This window comes from Sinohyriopsis cumingii, chromosome 1 (genome assembly GCF_028554795.1).
Source record: "Sinohyriopsis cumingii isolate HCF-2022 chromosome 1, ASM2855479v2, whole genome shotgun sequence".
Classification (NCBI taxonomy): domain Eukaryota; kingdom Metazoa; phylum Mollusca; class Bivalvia; order Unionida; family Unionidae; genus Sinohyriopsis; species Sinohyriopsis cumingii.
Window position 1 is genome coordinate 52388408 of NC_142961.1, and position 11450 is coordinate 52399857.

An 11450-nucleotide genomic window follows, 5' to 3' on the forward strand; every position below is an offset into this window, starting at 1 on the left:
TACAGTTTCCAGAATCAAATCCAAAAGTAATACAAGAATAATCCATGAATAAAATGTTTGAAGTCATAATATTGAAGTGTTCTAATGATTCCAAGTTCGAGTTCCGATGAAGAATCCAAGATAAAGGGCGATGACTTATGCTGTAGCCTGTTCTGTGTTGACATCTACAGTTCCTTGTAGAAAAAGAAAAGAATTAATCCTCCAGTCTTGGAAATCCAAATAAAATTTTCAAGAAAAGTCCCTTGTTCAAGAGTTCTGCATGAATACAATAATATTTCTAGAGAAACGAATTAATCTAATAGAGTCCAAATAACCTGAAGAAAAACTAACATATAACTAAAAAATCTTCAATACTTCAGTACTGGACACAACAGAAGAAAACAACTTGACATCAAATGTTTAAAAGCCCGGACTCTTTCTCTAAACATCACTATTAATACTAAGTATTTTTGCAATATCGGAAATGCCTAATTGCGAAATAAAGGATGATGTGATCATGTTTACATGTAAAAGTGACATAGCTCCTGTATGTCCTTGATAAGAACCAATCATTTTACTCCAAGAAAAAAGTTGTTTACTTGACCCTCAATCAAGGCCAGGAATTAAGCCAAAAAATAGAAACAAGTGTTTCTATAGTTAGATATTGAAGGAAAACTGGTCAAACTGAATTTTCTGGAAAATATCAAATTCCCGGTAAACAAAAATTACATTGACATGTAAAGAAAATAAAAGACTCCAACACCCACAAACAAATAAAATCAAACAACTTAAATATATATAACACTTCCCCCCATAAAGAAAAAGAAAGATTTATATGATAAAGTTTTCTTTTTACCATAGATTAAAGAAAAACTTAAGAACTCATATGAATTACAGTGTACGTGGAATAATACAATGGTATACACGAGGAAAGTGCGTCTTCTAGTAAATTATCTTTTCCTTTGATGTGCCTGATGTCAAGATTATATTCCTGTAACAACCAACTCCACCTTACAAGTCTTTGATTTTTATTTTTATCATGCTGATCAAAGTAAGGGGGTTGTGGCCACTAAACACAATAATCGAAGGAGCTGAATTAAGGTAGCATTCAAAATGTTGTAATGCCAATATCAAAGCCAAACATTCCTTCTCGATTGTTGAATAATTTCGTTGGTGCTTATTTAATTTCTTAGAAAAATAGTACACTGAATGATCAATACCATTTTCATCATTTTGAATCAAAACTGCTCCAACCCCAACATCAACAGACAATTTAAACGACTGGTTGAAATTTGGAGCTGTAAGAACTGGCACGCTTTTAAGTATGGCTTACAACTTATCAAAAGCCTCCTGACATTTTTCAGTCCAAAATTGAACTTGTTTTTCTTAATAAATTTGTCAGGGGTTCAGCAATTACAGAAAAAATAGAACAAAATTTTCGATAGTATTCGGGCATACCCAAAAATCGCCTCCGTTGCTTTTTATTTACAGGCAGAGGGAAAACAGAGATAGCCTTAACTCTAGCATCTACAGGTTTAACTTGTCCATGTCCCACGATATGTCTTAGAAAAGTTACACTAACATGGCAGAACTCACTTTAAGATAAATTGTCAAACATGCATTTGTGAGTCTGTCAAAGAATTTCCGAAATGTTGCTAAATGTTCTTTCCAGGTGTCATTGTAGATGATGACATCATCGACGTAAGCATCACAATTGTCTAGACCAGAGGTAATCATATTCATGAGACGTTGAAATGTACTTGGCTTTCCTTTCATCCTAAATAGCATTATTTTATATTGGTAAAGTGCATATAGAGTTTCAAATGCCGAAATTTCCTTTGCTTTTTCCGTTAGTGGAATTTGCCACAATCCTTTCAGAAGGTCAAATTTGGTGACATACTTGCCTTTCCCGACCTTATCAATACAGAATGGGAATGATTCTGTTTTGCCACACTATTCACCTTCCAATAACCAGTACGTATACGGAAAGTTTTATCTGGTTTTTGAACAAGTATGGATGATGAAACTCCAGGCACTTTTACTGGGCTCTAGAAAATCATTCTCCAGCAAATATTGAATTTTCTTTTTCAAGTATTCCTGTTTGAGAGGGTTCATTCTGTACGGTTGTTGTTTCACAGGTTTGGAATTTACAACTTCACCGTCGGGGGCCCCGAGTGGTCTATAGCGCTCACCGTTACGGATCACTGCCATCTCACCTCTGTCTGCGTGAGTTCGAGTCTCGGGCTCGTCTGATGTGGGTATGTGAGAAAGCTTGCCGGTAGCTTCTCGTGGGTCATTGGTTCTTTCCAGGGTTTTACCGGGTTCTTCCTCCATCATTAATACTAGCCGCCATGTATAGCCTATCTTGTGCTAAAAAATGGCGTTAAGCCACATTACAACAACAACTTAAAGGTCATAGAAAATTTTGTTGGTTCTTGTAGGAACATCTGGAATAAGTGCTCATATTCAAATAATAACTGTTTGAGTTCATTTCTTTATTGCTGTTGCAAATGTGAAAATTTCTGGTCCAGAGCTTTCATAATTTCTGAATTCCAAAGATTTGTCACTCCAATATCAGTAGAATCCGATGATATTCCTTCACATAAATCTTCACTGAGTGGGACAGGTACAACTAAATTAAGTGCATGTTTAACCTGGCTATCTCTTTCAATATACTGGTATTTATTTAGATCCCAGGAGCACTAATATTATAATTTAACTTATTCATTTTCTTCTAATCTTGTAAGGGCCGTAATATCTAATCTGAAGAAAACTGTGAAGAATGAGCAAGAGAGACAGAACTCCATTACTACCAGACTCAAAAGATCTCTCCACTGAAGTACTGTCAAACCATAATTTTACTTTTGACTTGAATTGCCGAATGCCAAATTAAAGCATAATAGGCTGGAAAGTTCCAGACCTAAAATTTGACCCGTGATCATATTGGACATAGTTGGGAAGGCCAATTTGAGCAAAAGACTTTATCATAGCTTCTACTATTATTTTAGATTTTATATTTCTCAAAGGAGTTGCCTCTGGAAACCTTGTTGACGCACACATAATGGTCAACAGGTATTGGTTACCTGACATGGTCTTAGGCAAGGGACCAACACAATCTACCATAATTCTACCAAATGGTTCGTCAAAGCAGAAATAGGTTGTAGAGTAGCCTTGGGAATTTTCTGATCTGGTTTTCGTACCATTTGACAGGTATGACAAGATCTACAGTATTTACTAACATCACTTTTGATTTTTGGCCAATGAAAGGGAGTTAAGATCTTGTGATAAGTTTTATTGATCCCTAAAAGACCAGCCAATGGAGTTTCATCGGCCAGACTAAGTATTTCCTGTCTGTAAGGTTTTGGAACTACAATTTGATAGTTCACTAACCATTCTTCATCAGCAGGTACCTCGGGAGGTCTCCATTTTCTCATAAGAATTCAATTTTTAATGAAATAACAGACAGGAACTTCAGTAGCTCCAGTTTCACTAATGGCCTTCTGAAACAAACAAGAGATCTCACGATCTTTTTCCTGTTCGACGACAAGTGATTGTCGTTTATCACCCTGATTAGAAGAAAGAGAAAGAGTCGTTAAAAGAGGATCACTGTGATCAATACCTTCCGACTGATCCAAACAAGGAGTGAAAGTGACCTCATCAAAAGCCTGACCAATACATTGTCAGCTAAAGGAATACATTCCTTATCAACATCGTTCTTAAGAGCATTCTTTGCCATAGCTCTGGTAACTACATAAGCTGGAAATAAATCAGGGAATTCTTTTTCAATTGGATCGACTTTCTGATCCAAGCAAGGCTTGTCATTTACAAGTGGATCAAACACAACGTTGTCTCCAGCTAGGTCGTTCCATAGTAATATATGAATGCCCTCAACGGGTAAAACATAGACTGTTCCGACTGTCACGGGTCCTGAGACTAAGTCTGATGACAAATGTACACAATGGAGAGGAACATTAACAAAGCCGCACTCTACTCCCTGAATAAGAACACTCTCATTAGAAGAAGACTTCTCAGAAAAAGGCAAAGTACCTGACAATAAAAGACTCTGAGAAGCTCATGTGTCCCTTAAAATATTATTAGGGATGGATAGGATTGGCCAAATCGCCCAAGAGTGTTATAGAACCCTTCGATATGAATGGTTCATAATTCTCCATAATAAAATCAGACTGGGGATTGTTAGACCCAACAAATGTATTGCTTTCAATACCTGACCTCTTTGAAATACGAGCATTGGGAATAGGTATGATGCTCGTCAAGATAAGACTTAATGTCACTGTGGACACAGTTTTTGAACTCTTCATGTAATATAAGTTGTCTGAGACTTTGATAATCTTGTTCAACTTTCTTGGCTAAGCACCACCTATCAAATAACTGCTCTATTTCTCTAGCAAATTCGACATGAGTTTGTCCAGCTCCTTTTCTAGGTCACTCATGATTTCCTGTCCAAGTTGAGGCAGTAGCGGTCATTACATGCTGAGCTGGAACTGATAGGGCTATGTATGCTCTCGCCTCTGGGATAGACAGTGTTTACAGCGGACTAGTTCATTTGCCTTTAATTTTATCTGCGATCTTATCCCTAATGGCTTTTTCAGCTGAAGATACCGCAGAGGTCGCTGATGATTTTGATGCTTCAAACGTGATGGGGGCTACTTTTCTGGCTAATCCTGGTAATGCTAAGATGATCTTGGAGAATAAAGTCGACAAAAACCCTCTTATGCTTTTTGTCATTGAAGAGAATCTCGTCTTTATATTACTGGACTACATGTTTTTACACACTGGAACTGTAGCAGGGTTAAATCTGTCTGAGGTGTGTATGATGTGCTAATATATTCCACACTGTGCTTATATCTGCCTGAACAAATCAAATTTGCCTGTCGCAAGTTACACTCGTCTCAGATGTAGATCAAACGTGACACATTCGTTATTAAAATCCACAGCTTGTCCGAACTGGTTGGTGATCGACATGGTCATGGCGGGAATGCTATGGGAATTATTTACCAGATAGTAAATCAGCGGAGAAGGCTGTACTGTCATTAACGCTTCAGGGAGTTTATTTAGAGAAACACTGTAAATGACACTGCTGGAACCACCATGGGTATCGTAAGATCACTCAGCGATCGATCAATGGATGACTAAACTTTTGTTGTTGCTGAAGTCCACCAGGGACTCTCACTCAGTGACCGCGGTGTTACCAGTATCGACTTCACTAGTAATCATTTGATGTTGTGTAAAACTGAGAATCGACCCGATGGAGTTATTCAAGTTACATAACCTCCTGCGAGTGTGATTTGAGTTTTGAATGTGCTGTAGTTTGTTTGGCTAAATTTTAATATTATTCGCGTTATGGTTGTTAGTGGTCATCAACCTCCGGATTTGAAACCGTACTGGAAAACGTTTTTGCAGCTCTTGTGATGAAAGCCATGAGAGAAATTGTGGTTCTTGTGATGAAAGCCATGAGAAAAATTGTGGCTTTTGTGATGAAAGCCATAAGAGAAATTTTTGCTCTTGTGATGAAAGCCATGAGAGAAATTGTAGCTGTGGTGATGAAAAGCCATGAGAGAAATTGTGACTCTTGTGATGAAAGCCATGAAAGAAATTATGGCTCTTGTGATGAAATCCATGAGAGCTAAGCTTATGTGATGGTCTGTCACCTTCTGCCTGTTGCCCATCTTGAGGCAGAAAACCTCTTACAGTCTTCATACAGCATTGGTTCATATGCTACTGTTTGTTATCACTACTCCCTCCTCTTCCACAGTGAGGACTGTTATGAAACCAAGACTTCAGGTCATGAAACTCAGCACAATAAATGAAACTTGCACTGAAGACTATAAAATTTGAAAACAAATTTAGTTTTGACACTGATAAAATAATGCAGATAGGATGAACAATACAAAGCTTATTTTAACATTTTCATGTTCATACCTAAGTTTTTGTCCACGTAAAAAGTCTGTTTTAGCATAGGTGAGACATAGGTATTGTTCAGTTTGCAACAACAGCTATATTGTTGTTGTAAGATATATTTAATATCTCCACTGAAGATTTAGCCTCAAAGCTTTAGATGAATAGCTGTTATATTTAGAAGCACTGCCTTTTCATATCCATGCCCTCATGCCCTACAGAAAATGTCAAGGTCATTTAGAATGTTAGCTATGTCCCAAACCATGTGAGAGACAGCTGTGATATTTGAACTGTGGAATTAATCAACACTGTATTTCAATACCCATGTACCTTACACATATCCCCCCCCCCAATCCTAAAAGAATGTCAAGGTCATTAAAAGTTAAGCATATCTAACAAGGGAGTAGGCAAGACAAAAAAAAATTTGGAAATTATCTCATTATCAAGATTATTATATCTGCAAATGGAATCCCAGAATTGTGCTGACACTAGAATGGTCAATCTGTCTTGAAGTGTAACATAGTCTTAATTAAGTCAAAGGAATGACAATAAACACTAAGGAAAATAAGGGTTAGTGTTATGTATATTTAATTTGTTAGTTTGTCTACTAGTTTTAATTTTTTTGTTAAATTTCATTATATGTTATTGTAATGTAATATTGTTTGCTGGACTTGACCTAGTCCAAAATGGAGTTCATTTCTGCTTGGCCTGATTGACTTTTTAAAAATTTCATTTATGTAAACAACTAAAAATAGCTTCATTATACTCTATGTGCATGAGCTCATTATATGAATATTATTCGGGTAAACAAGAAGTGGTAAATATGTTGATCAGGGTCAGAGTTTTTGGAGATTCCCATGTGAATTTAATATGTTATTGTGTTGTAAATAAACAAGGCCCATTAAGACCATTCTAGAAGGTTATTTTCCATTAGATAATGGTTGTTTTTATAAAATGCTAAAGTGACCTGGGGTCAAGTAGAGAACTATATTATCTTGTGACTGTGAAGATTTTATCAGTCATGCTTTAATACCTCGCACTTTAAGTTGTATTATGTTGTGACCAGTTTGGGCTGAATTCTATTTTCTTCAAATTATTAAATTTGAGTGATTATTTTCTCTGGAAATACAAAAGTGCTCTGACAAAATTCTTGGATCAAGACATTCATTAGAATTTATACTGAATTCAAACCTGGATTAATATTCATGTGATTCAACAAGAGACTGTAGACACATCAGCACTTTGCTGACCATAACAGACACATCATCGCTTTCAATTTTGGATCTCATTGGGACTTGAACTCAAGTTTCATTCAGGATTTTTATTACTAGGACTTGTGTTTTTTATTGGATTACAATTAGGATTTAATTCACAATACCGTTAAGTGTTTTTCCCGTCTCATTTTTCACTTTGTATTATAGGGGAAAAAATTATTTGTTAAATTGTACAAAGCTCGTTGTCTTCACTCTTTTCTGTCACTTATTCTAAGAGCATAGACTTGTAACAGAAAATTGGGCGCTCATCCTTGGTATACGAATTTTGCTAAAATATTTCAGAAAACTTTACATTTCCTTAGTTTTGGAATTGTAAATCCCAAGTATTATTTCACATTTCAAAACTCTTTAGTGAAATCAGCAAGCTTTTTACAATGTCATTAAAAGTAGAGATTTTTATTTCAAATCCTACCCTGGAGCAGTTAGAATCCTTGAAAAAAGATGAATGGCTTCAACTTGCCAGAAAATATGATCTTTCTGAGGCAAAAGCTTCTTTAACGGAGCAAGAAATAAAAAATATGTTGGTCCAATATTTGGTGGAAAATAATGTTTTGGATAAAAGTGCTTTGATTTTGATCAGTAAATTTGTATCAGACTTTAACATAAAAGTAAAGGAATAAGAATTAAAATACAAGATGGAATTAGAGTAAAGAAAGCTTGAACTTCAAAAAGATAAAGAGGAAAAACAAATGCAAATGCAACTGGAAAAAAGGAGAAACAACCGCAAATGCAATTAGATAAGGAGGAAAGAGAGAGAGGAAAATGTTATTGGAGAAAGAGGAGAGAGAGAAACAAATGCAGTTAGAGAAAGAAAAACAAATGCTGTTGGAGAAAGAGGGGAGAGAGAAACAAATGCAGTTTCAGAAAGAGGAGAAACAAATGCAGCTACAGAAAAAAAGACAAACAAATGCAAATTCAACTAGAATTGCAGAGACAAAGAGAAAAGAAAGAAAGGGAATATCAATTTAGATTAAGAGATTTACAGCTGGCAAGTGAAAAGCACGTTCCCACTTTACAAACAAATTCAAGTTTTGATGTTACTAAGAATATCAGGTTAGTGCCCCCTTTTGGAGAAAAAGTAGATAAATATTTTCATAATTTTGAAAAAAATTGCTGAAAATTCGAAATGGCCAAGGGAGCATTGGAATCTATTATTACAGAGTGCACTTTTTGGCAAGGCCGAGATATCTATGCATCCCTGTCAGTAGAGCAGAGTGCTGACTATAATCTGGTGAAGGAATGCATCTTAAAGGGATACGAGTTAGTCCTTGAGGCTTATCGGCAAAAATTCAGTAACTATTAAAAAGATGGACAAACTCATGTTGACTTTGCAAGAGAAAAATAGCAGTTATTTCATAGGTGGTGATTAGCTAAGAAAGTTGATCAAGGTTATGAAAATCTAAGACAACTCGTATCACTTGAGAGTTTAAGAACTGTGTCCATAGTGACATTAAGACTTATCTTGATGAGAATAAGGTTGAAACCTTGGAAAATGCTGCTCGTGCTGCTGATGAATATTCATTAGCTCATAAAGTTTCTTTTGTAAGCAAGTCTTCCACTCAGCAGTCTTCTGGTAAGAAAGTATTTCAGCCTATTATGATCCCTTCTAAATTTCAATCTGGCACAACGTTTAGAAATCAAGTTTCTAATAAGAATGATCAGAAATCATTATCTCTTCCAATGTGTACCTATTGTAAGAAGAAAGGACACATTGTTTCTGATCGCTACATATTGAAAACTAAGCATCAGGATCAAGACAGATCTATTCCAAATGCTCATATTTCTAATAGGTCAAGGTCATGTATTGAAAGCAATAAATTTGTTGGGTCTAATAAACCCCAGTCTGATTTTATTATGGAGAATTATGAACCATTCATTTCAAAGGATTCTGTATCACTCATGAGTGATTCAGCCAATCTCATCTCTATTCAAATTTTAAGGGACACAGGAGCTTCTCAGAGTCTTTTATTGTCAGGTACTTTGCCTTTTTCTGAGAAGTCTTCTTCTAATGAGAGTGTTCTTATTCAGGGAGTAGAGTGTGGTTTTGTTACTGCTCCTCTCCATTGTGTAAATTTGTCATCAGACTTAGTCTCAGGACCCATGACAGCTGGAACAGTGTTTTCTTTACCCATTGAAGGCATTCATTTATTACTAGGCAATGACTATCTGGAGACAAGGATGTGGTTAATCCACTTGTAACTGACAAGCCTTGTTTGGTTCAGAAAGTCTATCATATTAAAAAAGAATTCCCTAATTTATACCCAGCTTGTGCAGTTACTATAGCTATCACAAAGAAAGCTCTTGAGAATGATGTTGATCAGGAATGTATTCCTTTAACTGACACATGTATTGGTCAGGCTTTGATGAGGTCATTGTTACTCCTTGTTTGGATCATTTAGGGAATAAGAAAACTTATCACAAGATCTGGAATCACTTCTCATGGCCAAACATTAAAAGTGTTGTTTGTAAATACTGCAGATCTTGTCATACTTGTCAAATGGTAGGAAACCCCAATCAAAAGATACTTAAGGCTCATCTGCAACCTATTCCTGCATTTGATGAACCATTTAGCAGAATTATGGTAGACTGTGTTGGTCCCTTACCTATGACAAAGTCAGGCAACCAATATTTGTTGACCATAACGTATGCATCAACAAGGTTCCCAGAAGCAATTCCTTTGAGGAATATTAAAACTAAAACAAAAGTAAAAGCTTTGATAGTTGTTTTTACTCAGTTTGGCCTTCCCAAATCTGTCCTATCTGATCAAGTGCAAAATTTTATGTCTGGAATATTCCAGCAAGTTATGTACGAAGTAGGCACCCAACAATTCAAATATTCTATCACCCTGAGAGCTAAGGGGCTTTAGAAGGTTTTCAACAAACTCTGAAAAATATGATTCTGTTATGTTGTTTTGATACAGGTAAAAATTGGGATGAAGACATTAATTTACTTTTGTTTGCTGTAAGTGAGTCAGTTCAAGAATCTTTAGGATTCAGTCTCTTTGAACTAGTTTTTGGATATACTGTGCATGGACCACTTAAGTTGTTAAAAATGAAGATACTGAAATTAATCTTATCGATTATGTTTCCAATTTTAAGAATAAGTTGTCAAAGGCTTGTGAGGTTGCAAGAACTAATACGCACTCTACTCACTACTCAGTCAAAAATTAATTTAATGTATGATAAAAAATACCAAGGAAATGAGTTTTGAGCCTGTTGATAGAGTTCTGGCTTTCTTGACCTTACCACAAAGTCCTCTTCATGCCAAGTATTATGGTCCTTACACAGTTGAAAAGAAAGTAAATGAATTAAATACTATTATAAATACTCCTAGGAGGCGAAAACAAAAACTTTGCCACATAAATATGTTAAAGGAGTATGTTGAAATAGCCAGGTTAATCATGCAATTAATTTAGTTGTACCTGTCCCACTCAGTGAGGATTTAAGCGAAGGAATACAATCAAACTCTATTGATTTTGGAGTAACAAATCTTCGGAATTCAGAAATTATGAATAATCTGGACCAGAAACTTTCACATTTGCAACAACAAGAAAGGAATGAACTTAAACAATTATTACTTGAATATGAGCATTTATTTATTTCCAGATGTTCCAATAAGAACAAACAAAATCTACAATGACGTTGAAATTGTAAATTCCACACCTGTGAAACAACACACGTACTGGATAAAACCTCTCAAACAGGAATGCTTGTAAAAATAAATTCAGTATTTGCTGAAGAATGATTTCATAGAGCCCAGTAAAAGTGATTGGAGTTCACCATGTATACTTGTTCCAAAACCAGATAATACTTTCCGCATGTGCACTGATTATAGAAAGGTGAACAGTGTGACAAAAACAGATTCATTTCCATTACCAAGAATCGATTATTGCATTGATAAAATTGGAAATGCAAAGTATGTCACCAAATTTGACCTTCTGAAAGGATTTTGGCAAATTCCACAGACGGAAAGGGCAAAGGAAATTTCGGAATTCGTGACTGCAGATGGACTTTATCAATATAAAGCGATGCCATTTGGGATGAAAGGTTTGACAAGTACTTTTCAACGTTTAATGAACATGATTACATCTGGTCTATGCAATTGTGATGCTTACATCAACGATGTCTTCATCTGCAACCACACCTGGAAAGAACATTTAATGACGATTTGGAAATTCTTTGACAGACTTACTGATGCAAGTTTGACAATCAATTTATCCAGAAGTGAGGTCTGCCGTGCTAGTGTAACTTTTCTAGGACATATCGTGCGTCATGGACAAGC